Consider the following 19,458-nt stretch of genomic DNA (forward strand, 5'->3'; position numbering starts at 1 on the left):
ACCAAATAAACAGAAGGACATTAAGAGTAGTATATAAAATGGAAAAGCCAAAGAACTTATGTGCACAACCCATGGACATGAACTGAGGGTGGGGGGAATTGCTAGAGGGAAGGGAGGTACAGGGCAGAGGAGGGCAAAAGGAAAAAATGGGGATAACTGTAATAGCATCATCAATAAAATATGCTTTAAAAAAAGAAAGAAAAAGAAGAGGCAGACACATGATGGAGAAGGCCATGTGACAGTGGAGGCAGAGACTGGAGTGGTACATGTATAAGCCAAGGAACTCTAAGCATTGCCAACAACAGAAACCAGAAGAAAGCCATGGAACATTCTCCCTTAGGGACTTTAGAGAGCACATGGCCCTGCAGGCCTCCTTGACTTTAGACCTCTAGGCTCCTGAACTGTGAGAATAAGTTCTGAGTAAAGCCTCCCAGTTTATGGCCCTTTGTTCCAACAGCTCTAGGAAACTAATACAGTAGTCAATATGCATGATACCAGCTCAATAAATTCTTCACAATCCCCAAAACTGCCTGTAGTAGGAAACGCTTATGTCTCCATTCATCCCACTAAATGGAGTAGTGTTCGGGTTGCTGCCTCCTATGTTCTTGCCTGGTTACTGTCACTCAACTTCATATCTTCCAGGATCAAGGAGGTGATACTACTACAGACCAAACAAATGACTCAATAGCAAGCAGTAGAAATGGATTTACAAGTACTATAGGCAAAAAATGGTCTGCTACACCTACTGGCCCTGTGAGCAATGACTGCCCTGGGACATGGTAGGTCAGCCACCCTACAAGAGAACTTCATTCAGTCACTAAGTAAATAAAAATAGGTTCTGAACAAAAGTTGGCTGTGCCCGACTTGATTAATTTAAGGTATTGAAGAGGCAGGTGTTGCTCAAAGATTTAAATTTTTCAAATTTAATCGATGGTCTAAATTAAGAGATTACTGTTTTTTGTTGCAGATGGGGTAGACTTGTGAATGGGAAAATGAGTCATTTGAAAAACTCCCTTCATGACCCTTACACCCTCCTGTGTACACCCTTGCTGGCACTGATATAGATTAACTGGAGAAGTAAAATACAATAAAAAAAATATTCTAGATGTTTGTCTTTGTCCTCATTCTTTACTCATATTCCAAGAAGACATTTTGTAGCATCCTCACAGCTTAGGTGAGAATGACCCACTTCTGATTTGTACAAACAAATAGGTACACTCCCTCCTCCTTTCTGAAGTGGCTGGCTCACTAAGGTAGTCAAGACAGCTGAAACTATTCATCTTCATAGTCTCCATCACTGCTCAGGAGTGGCCACATTTTCAGTTGTGGCCAATGAATTCTAGTTGGAGTTTCAGGAAAGCTTTTATGATGGTTTGGGGTTTTTGTTTGTTTGTTGTTGTTGTTGTTTTCTTCTGATAAAAAGGGGCACAGTCATCTGGTCTTTTTGTCCTCTTCTTCCTACCAGAAGCTACAACATGGTGCCAGTGAAGAAGCAACCATCTTGTTGCCTGGAAAACAATATCCACCCACTAAGGATGGCAGAGCAGAAAGCTAGAAGGAGTCTAGCTCTGAACAGATGACTCCCTTGGACAGGTTCACCAGCCTGGTCCACATATCTCCAAAAACAAAATAACCCTATCTGAGTCAGAAGAGTGGAAAGTGGCCTGAGGGTAGAAAAATAGATCAATAGAACAAAAGAGAGAACCCAGAAATAGGTCCATGCTGGCCACAAAATTAAAACCTGATCTATGGAACTTCATCAAACTTTCAAGTCTCCACTGATCAAAAGACATTAAGGATATGAAAAAGCAAACCACAAACTGGGAGGAAACAGTCACAATCCATTTATCTGACAAAGGGCTGTATCCAGAACATATACACTGCTATACACAGAGAAAACAAAGGAAAAAATAATTGAATGTTTTTATAGAAGGACCAAACAACTTGAACAAACATGTCACAGGAAGCTGTAGAAATAGCCAATAAGCACATGAAAAGATATTCAATGTCATTACTCATCAGAGAAATGTGATTACAGCCACAGTGAGATTTCACATTCACTAAAATGGCTAGTTCTCAAAACTGGTAACACTAAATGTCAGAGGGCATGTGGGGCACCTGGAACACTCAGACATTGCCATTGGGAGTGCCAAATGGTGAGGCCACTGGGAAAAACTGGTGGCTGGTATTTTAAACATTAAATATGCATCTATTTATTACCCAACAATTTTATTTCTGGTTATTTACCCCAGAAAAAAAGAAAGCATATAAATAAAACACTTGTACAAGTATTTTTCACTGCTTTATTTATAACTGTTTATCAAGTGAATAGGTAAGCAAATTATAGTATATGTATTCAACAGAATACTACTCAACCATAAAAATGAAAAAAACTATTGATCCATTCAACAACATGAGTGAATCTCATGAACATTATATTGAACAAAGCAGTCAGACATAAAAGAATACATTCTATGTTATTCTATTTATACAAAATTTTAGAAACAGGCAAAATTTAGCTGTGGTAAGAGATATCAGAAAAGTGTTTGCTGGGGGGAAGTGGGGTCAGGATTGACAAGAAAAGGACGTGAAATCATTTTCTGGGGTTATAAAAATGTTTTCTATTTTTGATGGGGTGATTTTACATAGATCTACAGTACATTTGTCAAAACTCATTGAACTGTACAATTAAAATGGGTGGAATTTACATCATGTGAACAGTACCTGTGAAAGAAATTACCCTATTTATTTGGTTATACCCCTGTAGTTTGGTTTCTGTTAATGCAGCCAAATGCTATCCCTCACTGATTCAGGGAGGAATAAATCAGGATAAAAAGTAAAGATAATAAAGGTGAAATGGAGACATGACAGAAGGTAGTGTGGTACACAGTGTGACCTCCTTTGAAACCCTTCAGTCTTCAGAAGCATAGTAAAATCAGTGCATTCATTATGTTAATCACATGGTTTGATTGGATTTCTTGTGCAGGGAAGTGGGAAGACCAATGAAAAGACAGAGCTTTGTGAGCAGGTGGTGTTGGTTGGAAAGAGAGTGCATGTGGTTATTTTGAAGGGGACACTCAAGGGTAAAGGGCAAGTTGATCTATTGGACATTTCAGACATCATGGGCACAAGCTTCAAAAACTCACAGTCAGAAAGTTTGGTATGTGAGCCAAAAGTACCTAAATCTTTGAAGTTCCAGAAGACTCAAACTAACATATGGGGTAGATGTGCTAAGGGGAGAGAGGAGGGAAGTACAAGGTCTGTCTAGAAGTCCAGCCATTGTTAATATAATGAGAATGGCAGCCCAGGAAAGTGGACTGGAATGTGCATGTGTGAACAATAATGACTTCACTTTAAGAGTCAGGAGCGGCAGTAGACGTACTTGAGTGAGCATGTGTACCATGTGGCCATCGCATACAAAATGACTGAATGAGTAAAGCAATGAATCTGCATAAAATTTTGTGTTAAGCTTGAACATTCCTTTGCAGAAACTATTCAGATGATTCAGAAGGCTGCAGTTATGGGCAACTGATGATTGGCAGCTTCATCATGACAATACACCAGTTCATGCTTCACGTCTCATGCAGAGTTTTTTGGTGAAACATCAAATCAGCCCTCCTACAGCCCAGATTTGGCACCCTGCAACTTCTGGTTCATCCCAAAATTAAAATAATCTTTGAAAGGGAAGAGATTTCACATCATCGATGAGATTCAGGACAATATAAAGGGACAACTGATGGCAATTGGGAGAACTGTGTGAGGTCCCCAGGTGCCTACTTTGAAGGGGACTAAAGTGTCATTGTCCTATGTACAATGTTTCTTGTATCTTGTATCTTCTTCAATAAAGGTCTACTTTTCAGTAAATCTGGAAAACTCTGATTCCAAAAAACCTCCGCTGCCTTGCGGCATACCTCTTCAGGGGAAAGGCTAAGGGAGTAAACCCCGACAGAAAATCCGGAGCCGGAGTCCCTAAGGCGGTTTGACGTTGTAGTCAACACCGGCAACTCCTGCGGCGCACCTGAAGCCAAGCTGTATTGACTCCGTCTTTCCCTTGGACCCTTCAGCTGCGAAGAGAGGGGGGGTCTGCTGTATGGGCAACAGCAGACCCTCCATATCACCCTGCCCAGGCTCTGTAGCTTCAGCTTCACTGGAGAGGACACTCCAGCGTCATCGCAAGATGTCGATTCAACACGGGAGGAGACAGATACCGTGTCACTCCCGAGTCGGACTGCACAGCCATTCTCGGTGGTGCAGATAGACTCTTAAGAAGCTACACCATCGTCTCTTGAGACGGACGGCTGCCGCCGCCGCCGCCGCCAACGACCTTCTGGACAGACCTTGTATACTTGATATATTAAATGCTCTTGAGGTCCTATTGATGTCTGTCCCTAATCTCATTTCCAGCCATTGTCTATTGCAGTGATTTTGTTTTAGCTCAAAGCAGTTTTGCTCACAGCAATATAGCACCCTGTGGCGGAAGATCTCTTCCTTTGCCCATTCGTTACTTCCCAACATGTATTTTCTTGTCTTCTGGCTTTAAGGCAAGACATTCTCCCCAAAGTCTCTCCTATACTCCCAGCCCAGTCCAGCCCAACCAGGCTCCAGAAACAAAGTCGTGCAGTCATCCGTCTGAACTATACCCCAGGGTAGCATATGTGGGGCCTTCATATCATTAGCATCAAGACCTTGTGTTCTGAGGCCAGAGTACATTCCAGCATCCATGCAGTTCCCATGGAGAAATAGCAACAACATTTTATTACCTCTACCTGCTGCAGTCCCCAGGGCAGACACCAGTAAGTACTTCTGCTGATGGTGCTGGTGCTGGTAATGATGGTGATGATTGTGATGATGATATTCCCCCAAATAAGTGGTTCTTTTTCTTTCTCCTTTTTTGGTGGAATCGCAGATCTCCTAAAAAAGTTTTCCTTTAGAAAGCAAAAGAAATTGTGCTCCAGCTTAGCAGCAACAGTGACTGAATATTTCTGTGGAAGGGGAGCTAGTAAATGGCTCTGGTTAGGTGTAATTGTTATCATAGGCTCTCCAGGTCCTCTTCAGGGATGGGGGTCGGTGTGGGGAGTGGAGAGTAAGTTCCATTCTTATGCAGAAATGTCCCGAAGGAAATTCCCAGCTTCTTTCTCCTGTTCTCTCCCACATCCTGACTTTGGAAGAAGATCTGGCTTACTGATTGGAAAGCTGGAGAAGATCTAGGTGATTGCAGCTCAGCAATCTATAGGGCCTTCCTCAGAGAGGCCTGTTCCTCGATGACACAATTCACCTGCTGTTTCTGCCATGTGCTCAGCTGCAAAGAAACTCAATTCTCCAAACTCCCAAATACTGAGGAACAGCATTAATTCAGAGTGACAGATTATATGTTTTTTCTGAACCCTACTTCCCACAAAACCATGAAGGTGGCCCTATCTGTTCTAGCTCAGCTTCACTGGCATTCTTATTTGTTCACACAGAGCACTCTCATTTGTCCTTGACTGAACACGAACGCTTTGTTATGTATTAATCCATCTCTCATCTTTTTCATTACTCAATAACCACTTTAGGAAGTGCCACGGGGCCTGGCCAGGTGGCTCACTTGGTTGGAGTGTCATCCCATACACCAAATGGTTGCAGTGCAGGGCACATACTTAGGTTACAGGTTCCATCTCCGGTTGGGGCATGCACAGGAGCCAACCAACTGGTGTTTCTCTCTTTCTCTCTGGAATCAATAAACATATCCTTGAGTGAGGAGTTAGAAAGAAAAAAAGAAATGCCATTTGACATTAAAATGATTATAAATACATGCATGTATATGGGTCCTGAGGCGGCAAGAGAGTACATTAAGTTCTTACTCTACGTTGTTGATACGTTCTCCAGCCTAGTGAAACAATGTATAACAAAACCAGTTTTACCACAGGCTAATTGATATAAATGTGAGTTAAGTTACTCCAGCACCTCATCCACATTATGATGAAACAACTTGAACAAAACGATGTTGTCTGAGGACCTGCTGTACTCTTACCTAAGGGGGTCATCTAGACAGCACAGGATATGCTTATTTCAATCTGTTTAGGTGATCATAAACATAAAAACACACAATTTTGAAATCCTCCCAGAGAATTCTCACAGCTCTGGGGCAACAGCCACATGTCTTTTGCCTCCCGGAGCCTTCCAGGGAATGACAGACCCCATTTGAGAAACACTTCACTCTTTCTCAAGTTTCCCTCAGGGCTTTTTTTCTTGGCCCCAAATCAGATTCCATTTGGTGCAACAAAGCATGCTGTGAATTCCAAAGGGTTTTTGCTAGGGCCTAACCTAGGATCTATAAAAGCCATATTTACATTATGGTGATTTTCTAACATCGCCTGGCCTGGAAAGTACCTTCAGGGTTGATGTAACTATCATATAAGGCAATTATACAAGAGGCTCCCTCCCTCTTGGGATTTATGAACAGGATCTTTATCTTTCAGCTTCTGGATTATACTGAACATGGTGGCCTCAGCAGAGGGATAGAAGGGAGTGAGACGGAGGCTTTCTGTAAAACTCGGGGTCTGACTTCCTCTCCCACACAGATTGGCACTGCAACAGACTGGCTTGTCAAGCACAGCCCAAGTCCCCTCCTCCGTGGGCCACTGGCTGTCAGCTAGAGAACAAGTTCCAGGAAGTAGGTGCTGCTCTTGAGGCTCAGAAAGTCCACGTGCTGAAAATACTGATGAAGAGGCTATCACTGGGGTCACTTGGCAGTGAAGAAGATGTGCTAGAAAGTGAGACAGCCCTGTCCTTAAGGGAAAGATCTCTCAAGTAGCGCAATCTGTGAATGAGCCTGGTGCCCAACCCTCTCCTGAACTCTAAATACAGGGAATGCTCCTGTGTTTTGTGATGATTCCCCTTCATTCGTTCACTCATTTATTCATCTGCTCAATCATTCATACACTCAACAAACACTGAGCAAGTCACTGTGGGGATCCAAAGATAACCAAGATGAAGTTTCTCTTCTTAAGACCTATGCAATCTAAGCACACAAGTGAGTATAATGCAACTGCTAGCACAAGGAAAGGAAATAGCAATACAGCGACAGGTTCCAAAATGGATTCAAAAGATGCCCCTGGGCCAGCATGTGGGCAGAAGCTGTAGCAGATGCTGAGAGCAACAGTAACTGCTGCAAACTACACCAGGGATAAACAGCTGTGTCTTTTTGTCCAGCAAGATATGAATAGCACCTCCTGGCCCCCAGAACAAACCATTCTTGCCAACCTCTTCCTCTTTTGGTACAAGGAATTGAGAGTCAAGAGAAACACTGGGAATGGAGATGTGTGAAGTCTCAGCAATGTGTCTTCACTTGGAAAAGGACAGTCCACCTCCAAGACTGCCCAGCACTATCCTTTCCCACTCTGGGCCAGGATGGCCAGCTTGGAGACCACCAGCCTTCTCTAATGAATCTAGAACTTGCTGATCTTCTAAGAAGAAGGTACAAAATGAAAACATGCTCAGATATTAATTCCCAAAGAATCAATACTATTGCTAGTCACCCAATTTTTTCTGCACCATGAACAATACCTGCACAGTCTTACTGTTTGGCACATGGTTCCAATAATGAGATGGAATCTTTTATGTCATTACTGCCCTGAACAGCAATTGAATTGCTAAAACAAACCTCATAAATGCTCGTTAATTTTTAATGCATGTGAAATATATCAGATACATTAAAAGGATTTATAAGACATGCGCACAGTTTAAAGCTTAAGAAAATAAATACCATGTACCCACCACCCTGCTCAAGAAATACATATCAGTTTCTTATTTATAAGAAGAGTTCATCTTTTCTGAGCACTTACTATGTGCCTGGCACTGTTTTATGCACTTTACAATCTGAAGGACCCTCACAACTCTCACTGTCATCATTTTACAAGCAGGGTAACAAGCCACAGTGAGGAGGTTGCCTAAGGACACACAGTGGTTGAGTTGAGATGGACACAGAGACTATCCAACTCTGGAGCCCACAGTTTTAATTACTCCACTACAGAATCTCTTCGTTGTACATAATATTGAGACAAATTAACCATAAAATGAAATTTTGTCTGTCAACAAAATTCCTCCACTGACTCCTACTCTTACACAGAGGGGAAGCTTGGGGCAGAACCAGGGAAGAAGTGTGGCGTGAAATGATCTGAGGAACATGGAGGAAGGGGAGGCAGGAGGGGCAGGAGGGTGTGTGCAGAGAAAACATGTATTTCAGGTTCTATAGCCAACAGAGGAGAGGGATTTGAAGAAGAGTGGACACACAGGACACATTCTTTCTTTTCTTTATGGGTGCTCCACTGATGCCCCTGTTGTTCAGTGATTATGTCCTGTCTCCCATAAAAAGATAAGATCAATGTCCACAAGTTTGAAAAGCCTATAAAAATTACTCCAAAGGCCTCTGAATACTTCTCCCTTCTGTCTCCTCAGCTGCCAACAATGCCCTCCTCTTTGCAAATGATGAAGCATCTCACTTTCTTCACCAAGACATGGGAACCAAAGGACTTCCATAGTCCCGAAGTGAGTGGCAATGTGGCCTGGGAACCTCTGTATACTGTCTCATAGAATGCCATTCAATAATACTGCCATGCCCACCACAGCATGGCTAGATGTAAACTAGACACTTAAGCTGATGTTTCTTCTTTAACATGCTCCCTTCCAGAGGTGGACTATAAATATTTATTTTTCAAGGAATTTGGTTTTCTTAGTTCTTCTCCTTAAAGATATCATCTTAATGGAAAAAGTCAAATACTTCAGTTCCTAGAATAATCAAGAGCATCCTAAGAATTATCACTCAGGTCACAACCCAGTGTGACAATGGGTTAAGAGAGCAAAGATTCTGAATTCAGGCCCTCTTCCCCACTCAGGGTCATTTGAGAGGCCCTAGGCAGGAAGTAGGGGCAAGAACATGCTCCTAGGTAATCGGACCCATCAGGCTTTCATGTGAATGACTTGGGTTAGAGCTAAAATGTCCTGATAACTCAGACTGGCAGGAGCCTTTGCATATGGAAGTGATATCTTCATTATTGCAGGAGGTAGGACCCACACTGGATCTCAGTATGGAGTTCTACCCCTCTGTGATGAGGGGCTCTATGGAAATGCAGAAACTGCTGACTGTCCACAGGGAGGAGGAGCCAGCAGCAGAGGGAAGCTCATGTGAAACAGGATGTGGGTAGAGGGTGGAATAACAGTCGTGGTCAGAACAGGAGGGGCCTTTGGAGAACTGTGGCCCAGTGTTCAGGGAACTGGGCCATCTTCAGGAGAACTCAGGGAGGTGTGAGCAGCAACCTGGCTGGCCAAGGACAGCCACATGCTTCTTGTGGGTCCCTGATAAGAAAAGGTAATGGGCTTTTTACACTTTCTATGCATTTTCCTTGGGACATGTTTGACAAATGAGGATAGGCAACTTTATAAAATGTCAAAGAAAATGTATGTTCAGGATTCTAGATGGGGTTCAGGCCAAGGGAAGAGGCAGTGATGATAGCTCATGCCACAAACACCTCTGGCCTAGAGGTGACAGCAACATTTTCCGAGTGAGCGAGCCCAGGGCCCTGTCACAGAGCCAAGAACGAACCAGTAGCTCATTCCTACATGAAGACTCCTGAGACCTGGGCTATGACTGCCAACCAGCAAATTGAAAGGATGTACAGGCAGAAATATAGGACAGGAGACGTAATGATAAAAATCTCATTACCCACACACTGGCACATAAGCATCATGGTTATGGTGCATCAAATTGTAAATTTTATCCTCCTAGAGACAAAAATAATGTTAAAGCCAGAATGATCATGGGACTTTTTCTTTCTACAAATAACTATTAATTTAAAAAATGGTTTCAATTGATATATTTCTCTCCATCTTAATAGGGTGGCATGCAAGGGGCCATAACCTCTTTTTGCCAAATGTCCCAAATCAGAGTATTGGTGGAAATAAAACAAATGACCTTTCTAAATGATTCAGTTTTAGAATGATAGACAATGACTAGGGAGGTCTGAGGCTGAGGTTCTATGAGTCCCCAGTAGGTGAGCACAGTGGCTGGGGTGCCAGGGTGACAGATGGGAGGGGAGCCTGCACTGCACTGGGGCTCTGTGTCTGCCCAGGCTGTCCCTCCCCTTTCCTGGTGATTCCACTCTCACGCTCCACCTCTACTCTTCCAACAACCACTTCCCTTCTTCCCACTCACTTTTCACTCCATGAACTATACTTGTCTTTCCTGTCACACCCATCCTTGGAATTATCTTCCATTTCCAGCACCCAAATCCCTCTTCTTTTCACCCTTCGGAACTCTCAGACTAAACGTGAAACTAACATTCCTGCTGGTTCCCCAAAACATGAAACACATTCATGCCTGGACATAGGTGGGCAAAGTATGGGTACAAACAGAGCTGAGTCTTCCTGATCTCAGACCACCTTCAAACTGTAGAAGGAAGCAAACAGAGGTGCTGTAACTAAAATCAAGGTTGAGGGGACAAAAGCAAACTCTAACAGACAGAGTTAAAACTACTATGAGTGGGGAAACCACGTTAATTCCGCAGACCTGGAGGGGGTCCTGGAGGAAGTGGAAGCAGCGCAAAAGCAGAGCCTGTCTTTCTTGTCTCTGAAGCCTCACCAAGAGCACAAAATACAGTGTGGAGAACAGACCCTCAGGTCTGCAAAGAGGCATGTCTTTCGGATGCTGGGGACAGGGGAGGGTCATGGAGAGTGTCAGCACCCCCTGGCAGAGCTGCAGGAGCCCTTGCTCTTTGCACAGTCACACCACCAACTCTGCACCTGCTCCCGGCCAGCTTTCATTCTTCAGGATGTCTGCCTAGAGGTGAAGTACCCCAGACACTTTGTCAATCTGTAGCTCTGAGGGAGATTTCCAGGAGAAAAAAAGAAATCTTAAAGATCTTCCCTTCCTCAGGCCCCTCCTCTGTTGCATGCCCACCCAGGCCCACCTGGGTAGGGCTTCCAACCAGCCTGTCCTCCAGTACTGACTCATGACGAGGGCAGGGAGAGGTGAGGGAGTGGAGAGAGAGAAAGCAGATGATTCTCCCAACAATCTGCCTTTGAGCCAAACATGTACCCTCTCTGGGCCTCAGTTTTCTCATCTGTAAACTAAAAAAGTTGGCCCTGGCCAGCTCCAACATGACATGCACAGTTCTCTTCCTGTTATCGATCAGTATACCCTTCTCTTCCAATCAGATAAGACTGTTTCCCAGTTCCTGAGGCCATCTCATCATCTGATTACCATTCATCTTCATAACTTGAGCTCTTTCTCTTCCCTTCCCTTCCGTTCCTTTCCTTTCCCTTCCCTTCCTTTCCCCGCATCCTGCTCATGCTCTTTTCCTTGTTTCCTTCACTTTATTCTTCCTCAAAACTTTAGCTTTTAACTTACCCTGCTTCACCAGGGTAAGCAGACAGATAGGACTGTCCATGGTGCCATCATTTTGGGGGCACCTTTTCTGAGGTCTCCCTCCTTCCTCCAGTGACTCTCAGTGGGCACTTGCCACAGAGAGACAGGAAGTGGGGCCTTCCAACCGTCTACTCAGCACTTGTAGGAGAGCCCTCAGATGTCTCAGTGGTTGCAGGAAAGAGCCATTAACGCCAGCCTGACTTACAAAAAGAAATTTAGAATCTCTACAAGGCTTGTACCCCAGAAGCAAGGGTCTCTCCAGGCAACACCAAGAGCAGTGTCTGACACTAGAACACCTTCAGTAGTTGATAAGTGACGGAGTGAATCATTTTGTTCAAAGAACACTGTCTCTTTTTAGAACCAAGGTCAGAGAAATGGCCCTTTCTTTAGGATACACTCCACATGGAAAGATAGTACAACAGTACTATGCATGTAAAATACATTTGCCTTTGAATCTTTTTGCTGGAAGCTTCTTCCCTAACTTCACTCTCCTGAAGTAGCTCCCAAAAGAACCCTAATGAACACCTTGGTCAGAATGGCTGGTAAGGGAGTGGAGGCTGCCTATGGCGACTAAGGTGTGCATAGAGGGCGAACCCCTCCTGTATTCTGTCATTTTCTCCATTCACTCCCACTGTTCCTCCTCTCCACGGCCCTACCTTCTTCAATATCCCCGAGAATAAACCCGAGAAGCACCTGCCAATCAGACTCCCATCCCCCACCCTCAATGACACATCCCACCATGCAAGCAGCGAATTTTTAAATGAATGTGATACATTAATCTATTCTTACAACCAGTGCTAGTCTTTTTGTTCTGTGGCACTCACCCAGCATTCAAGGACATGCCCAATCCCCCAACCAAATGCCTCTGTAACCCTGGTACCAATCAACACATCTAATTCGTAGTCAGTGGATCTTATTTTTTTATTTTTTTATTTTGGTTTATGACACAAATAAAACATGCCTACAGTAGGGTTACATGTTTATTGGCAGAATAAATCACCACAGAAAAAAGTGCATTGGCTCCAAAGCAATTAATGTACTTTTTAAAAAATGTGAGATATTATTAAATGTGTATTAAACGAAGAGAAGTCAATAAAAATGACAAAATGCTGTATGGAAATAATTATAGAAATCTGTGTGCTTATCCAGCATTGGAGAGGTGCTGTCAACTGGTTCAAGACTTTCGGAACCCCAGCAAGCGACATCTAACAGGAAGTATAAAAATCCTTTATTCTGAGATGTGAATGTTAAACCTGGGATGGGGCATCCTAATGCTCTTTCTTTATTCTCCATCCTGGAATCACTGCTGTTATTCCAGCCCCCATCCTAATAAGGCCTCCTCATTTCACATCTGCTTTATAGAAATAGTCACCTCACTAGTCTTCTTGCTCATCCTTCACATGCCTAATTAACCACATATTGTATATAAATATACCACAGTACTCAATACAGTGTCCCTTTGGTGAGCATTAAAGTCATTCAAAATTTTCCACTATCATGAAAAATACTGTTCATAATACAAATTTTCTAGCCTGGTATTAAAGACCCTCATACTCTGTCACCAGTTAGTTTTCTTTATGTCCCACCACACTCCATGTAAGTCCCCTGCACCCTCTGGGCTGATCTTTTGTCCATGCCTCTGTTCCTTCTCCTGACCATCTAAGGATCCTGCTAAGGGTCAGCCCACACCCACATCCTCCACACCACAGATTGCAGATGCCACTTACTGCCTCAAAACATTTTTCCACATATCCTTGTCCCTGAAGTAGATTAAAGTGATCTGTGGGCAGGAACAATGTCTCAGAGTCCTGGGTGGAATGGGAATCCCTGACGCATTTAGTCCAGGTTTTCATGAGACTCAATAAACATCTACTAACTGCCCTTTGGTCCAAAATGTGTTAAGTATTTCATACCATATCTACAAATGTTTAAAAGAACCCCCAACAGTAGGTTTCATTCAAATGAAAACAATTTATTGTAAAAAAGAAAAAATTAGTGCAAAGAGGTGTTTTAAAAGAGTATAAAAGCCACCTAAAATCTCAGGTTTTGACATACTGCATCTCCCTCCAAACTAAGAAGGAATACAACTACCTCAAAACTAGAAACAACCAGAAGTTCCAGAAAATCAAACTACATGGAAGTCAAGCAAACAAAGATATAAAGAAGAAATACTCATCCAGACAGGTAGGAGGGATGGAGCTGGGTAGAGAAGACGCAGTGTGGTGGTGGCAGCAGTGGTGGCAGCAGCAGCAGGCCAGTAGAAAGCACAGTCATATGTTTCAAAAAGTCAGGAAGGATACCTCGGGAGCATTCCCAGCTCCTCTCCGGACCTCGCAGCTCACAGTTCCAGCACTGGGGAAAATCAAGTCTCATTGTTTCTGACTGCGCAGACCAGTAGGGGTTGGGGTGGAAGTGGAGGCTGCTGGTCTTAGCGGAATCTGCTCGTTTTGGGGGCCCACATGGTCCTGGAGCATCCGCCGACCCACCCACTCTGGGAATGACGGCCAGGGCAGCAGCTGGAGGGGCGCTGGTCCAGTGCAGAGGTGGGAGAGGTGCCTGGAATGGGGGCGAGTGCTGGGCAGGTCGCATTGTTCCCTCTTGGACCCCTCCACCACATACAGCACCACAATGTGGTGAAACAGGTCACCCTGTACTGATGAATCCCTAAGGCTCCACCCCTTAAATGTAACAGGAGTGACAGCTCTACCTGTGATGCGGAGACAAACAAACACAGGAGCCTGTCAGAATGAGGAGGCAGATAAGTATGGCCCAAAAGGGGGAATGGATCAAGGTTCCATTGGGAGAACTAAGCGACAAGGAAATAGCCAACCTGACAGATGAGGAGAGAGACAAACTAACAGATGCAGAATTCAAAACACTGATGATGAAGACGCTCACAGGTTTGACAGATATGCTTGAGTATGTTAAACGAATAAGGGAAGAAGTGAAGGCTATGCTAAGTGAAACGAAGGAAAATCCACACAAAACCAATGGTGAAGGGAAAGAAACCAGGGTTCAGATCAATGAATTGGAATATAAGGAAGAAAAAAACAGTCAGCCAGTGCAGAACGAGGAAGCAAGAATTGAAAAAAATGAGAAAAACTTGCCAAATTTTGCGAAGGAGATGGACATACAGGTCTGGGAAGCACGGAGGGTCCAGGGTAAGCTGGACCCAGAGGGGACCACACCAGGATGCATCATGATTGAGATGCCAAAGGTGAAAGATAAAGACAGAGTCCTGGGGGCAGCAAGAGAGAGGCGGAGAGTTGCCTACAGGGGGGTGCCTATAGGACTATCAGCTGATTTCTCAGAGGACACTTTGCAGGCAGGAAGGGACTGGCAAGCAGTATTCAATGTGATGAAAATCAGCCTACAACCAAGATTACTCTATCCAGCAAAACTATCATTTGGAATAAAAGGACAGATGAAGTGATTACCAGACAAGGTGAAGTTAAAGGAGTTCATCATCACCAACCATTATTATATGAAATATCAAAGGGACTTACTTAAGAAACAGAAGATCAAAACTATGAACACTAAAATGACAACAAATACACAACTATCAACAACTGAATGTAAAAAATAAAACAAAATCCAACTAAGCAAACCAGAATAGGAACAGAATCATAGGTATAGGGATCATTTGGAGGGTTATCAGCTGGGAGAGGGGAGGGGGAGAAATGGGGAAATGGTGCGGGAACTAAGAAGCATAATTGGTTGGTACAAAATATACAGGAGGATGTTAAGAATAATATAGAAAAGGGTGAAACCAAAGGACTTATATTCATGACCCATGGACATGAACTAAGGAGAGGTGGGATTGTTGGAGGGAAGGGGGGGTACCGGGCAGAGGGGAGCAAAGGGGGAAAAATGGGAACTACTGTAACAACATAATCAATAAAATATACTTTTAAAAAAACTCAGGTTCTCCAATTCTTTTTAAATGCAAGCATATTCATCACCAAAGGGGTCACACACATTGTAAAGTCACTCACACAGGATTGGCTTACATCTTCCTCAGACACACTTTCTTCAAGGTGGGTGACAGAGTGGAGCAGAGGCCAGTATGACAGTTGTACTGTGCTAGGCAAAGACCCATGTGTGCACAGACTGGACTGAGATTGAGTTACTGTCACAGACTGGCATGCCTCTTCTCCAGAAGGAGAAGATCCAGAACAAGAATAACCACCTACCACCCTCTATCTGTAATTTAGGGAAACTGCTGCTGCCACCTTTCATCACTGGCCCCTTATAAGTACTGCTTGCTACAAATGCTTGAGGAAGTAATAAAATGAAGTAAAGAAGAAAATGAAAACCACCATCCAGAGATGACCACTAAAAATATACAGAGAATTTTCCAAATGCTACACATGTATACACACATACACAAACACACGCACCATATTTTGGTTCCTGCCAGATATGCCATGTGAGTGGCTATGCGGTTCAAGGTTACAGGCATGTCCGCTGGAACCTGATTTGGAGCCTGATCCAGGTTTGAAACTGGACCCTCTCACTTAGAAGCTCTGTAACTTGAACAAAGTGCTCTCTGCACACATTCCCTCACCTGCAAAATTAGAATGATAGTAAGTGTTGTCTCATAGGCTCCCTATGAGTTTCAATGAGGTGATATGTATAAAGTGTTTCCAATCGTGTCAGCATACATAGAAAGAACTGTGCAAGTAACAGTTATCACAATTATACATTTCACCATCTTACCTTTCAACGTTTTATCATGACTGTGATGTCAAATATTATTTGAAGATATTATTTTACCGAATATATGGTTCTGTAGCCTACCTTCTATACTAAACACTTTATCATGACTACATATTTTTAAACATTCATTGAAAATTATTTTTATGTCTATATAATTAATACTCTTTTCTAAATAGACCACAATTCCTTATTTCCTCCTGCTGCTGGACATTTAGGTTGTTTCCTGTTTATCACTACTGTAAATAATACTTTGATGAAATACTTAAAGTTTTGGTCACATCCCTGGTTACTTTTTTTTAAGGTATATTTTATTGATGATGCTGTTATAGTAGTCCCAAATTTTTTTCCCTTTGATCCCCTCTGCCCAGTACCCCCTTTCCCTCCAGCAATCTCACCCCCCTTTGTTCATTGTCCATGGGTCGTGCATATAAGTTCTTTGGCTTCACCCTTTCCTATATTATTCTTAACTTTCCCCTGTCTATTTTGTACCAACCAATTATGCTTCTTAATCTCTGCACCATTTCCCCATTTGTCCCCGTCCCCCTCCCAGCTGATAATCCTCCAAATGATCCCTATATCTATGATTCTGTTCCTATTCTGGTTTGCTAAGTTGGATTTTGTTTTTATTTTTTAGATTGAGTTGTTGATAGTTGTGACTTCGTTTTCATTTTAATGTTCATAATTTTGATCTTCTTTTTCTTAAGTAAATCCCTTTGACATTTCATGTGATAATGACTTGGTGATGATGAACTCCTTTAGCTTTACTTTGTTTGGGAAGCACTTTATCTAACTTTCCATTTGTTGGTGGAAATCAAGTCTCTGGGTAGGGGCTTTATGTCCCCCTGTCCAAGTGTCCTGTGACTCAGTTAAGCAAGCTGGACTTGCTAACGCCGGCAGCTGCTTGCAAGCTGTTTCAGGCCACCGAGCTATGGTATCCTGAGAACAAAGAGACTTTGCTGAGTACTCCATTACTCCCTTGTCCTATCATCTTGTTTGGAACTTAGCCTTAAGGACTTACAGTTCTGTTTTGTGCCTAAGTAGTTAATATCTGAACCCCAGTATCCTGTTTTCCCTGTAAGAATAGGATGTGTATCCTGTAATTGCCACCCTCAGATTTCAATAAAAGGAAGGTGCTTGCTCTGCTCAGTGCTGATCTTGCCTGAGCGTGCAGCAGCCCTCTGTCCATCCCATTCTGTCTGCTGGAATTATTTCCGCGCCCTCGACCACAAAGTACTACAACATCCATTCTAAATGATAACTTTGCTGGATAGAGTAATTTTGGTTATAAGTCCTTGCTTTTCATCACATTGAATACTTCTTGCCAGTCCCTTCTTGCCTGCAAAGTTTCTTCTGAGAAATCAGCTGATAGTCTTATAGGCACCCCTTTGTAGGTAACGCTCTGCTTTTCTCTTCCTACTTTTAAGATTCTCTCTTTATCTTTCACCTTTGGCATTTTAATGATGATGTGTCTTGGTGTGGTCCTTTTTGGGTCTAGCTTGTTTGGGACTCTCTGTGCTTCCTGGACTTGTATGTCTATTTCCTTCGCCAAATTTGGGGATTTTTCCTTTATTATTTTCTCACATAAGTTTTCAGTTTCTTGCTCTTCCTCTTCTCCTTCTGGCACCTCTATGGTTTGGGCGTTGGCACGTTTAAAGTTGTCCCAGAAGTTCCTAAGCCTCTCCTCATTTTTTTCAATTTTTGTTTCCTCATTCTGTACTGGTTGACTTTTTTCTTCCTTATGTTCCAAATCATTTATTTGAACCCTGGTTTCCTTCCCTTCACCACTGGTTTTGTCTGGATTTTCCTTCATTTCATTTAGCATTGCCTTCACTTCTTCCCTTATGTGATTGCCGTACTTAAGCATATCTGTCAAGCCTATGAGCATCTTTATCACCAGTGTTTTTAACTCTGCATCTGTTAGGTTGGCTACTTCCTCATTTGTTAAGTTGGCTATCTCCTCATCGCTTAGTTCTCCCACTGGAGCCTTGATCCATTCCCTCTTTTGGGCCATACTTCTCTGTCTCCTCATCTTGACAGGCTCCTGTGTTTGTTTTCCTCTGTGCGTTAGGTAGAGCTGTCGCTCCTGTTATGTTGTAAGGGGAAGAGCCTTAGATATTCATCAGTACAGGGTGACCCATTTCACCACGTTGTGGAGCTGTATGTAGGGGAAGGGGGCCACTTGCTCAGCACTCACCCCTGTTCCAGGCAATTCTCCCACTTCCTATGGGACTGTCACCCCTCTAGCTATTGCCCTGGCCATTGTTTCCAGAGTGGGTGGATCTGCAGACGTTCTAGGACTGTGGCAGCCCTTTAAATAAGTGCCCTCTGCTGAGACACTCACTAGCAGTTTCTTCCTCCACCCCAAGCCCCACTGGTTTGCACAGTCAAAAGCAATGAGGCTTTATTTTCCCTGGTGCTGGGACCATGAACTGCATGGTCTGGTCTCGTGCTGGTGCTGGTGCTGGTGTTGGGAGTGCTCCCCAGGTGTCCCTCCTTACTTTTTAGAACATGTGACTGTGCTTTCTGCTGGCCTGCCGCTGTCACCACTCCTGCCACCACCACACTGCATTCTCTTCGCTCCCGCTTTGCCCCTCCTACCTGTCTGGATGAGTATTTCTTCTTTACGTCTTTGTTTGTTGGACTTTCATGCAGCTCAATTTTATGGAACTTATGGTTGTCTCTAGTTTTGAGGTAGTTGTATTCCTTCTTAGTTGTGGAGGGAGAGACAGTGTGTCTGTCTAGGCCTCCATCTTGGCCAGAAGTCTTCTGGTTACTTTTTAAGAATACATTTCTGACATAGAATTTTGAAAATGATAAGAGTGTAGACATCGTTTGATGTTCATATTATCAAACTGCTATCCAGAAATAACATAGCAAGTTTACTTTCACCAGTCCTATGTGGGAGTGGCCCTGGATAACACTTTAGTATTATCTCTTTTTCTGCTTTCCTATTTGGGAAAGGAAAAATTTTTATTTCATTGAACCTTGATTTTGATTACTAGTAAGGCTAAACTTTTATGATTGTATTGGTCAAGTGTCTACATATTTCTTCTTTTGCAAATATTCTATTCATATCCCCAATTTTTTTGTTTGCTTGATTTTTCAGTTGAGTTGTAAAGAAGTTTTTCATATTTATTGATAAGTGCTCCTTAAATATTAGCAATTTAATTTTCCTGTCACATTTTATTTTTTAAGCTTATTTTAGGGCTTATGGTTTTTATTTACTCATTGATTTAGCATGTATTTAATGAGTGTCTGCTGTAGGCCAGGCACAGTTTTAGGTGCTGGGAATTCAGTAGAGAGGAAAGTGAACTAAAACATCTATCCTCGGGGAGCTT

This window comes from Furipterus horrens, unplaced genomic scaffold (genome assembly GCF_987537825.1).
Source record: "Furipterus horrens unplaced genomic scaffold, mFurHor1.1.pri manual_scaffold_4, whole genome shotgun sequence".
Classification (NCBI taxonomy): Eukaryota; Metazoa; Chordata; class Mammalia; order Chiroptera; family Furipteridae; genus Furipterus; species Furipterus horrens.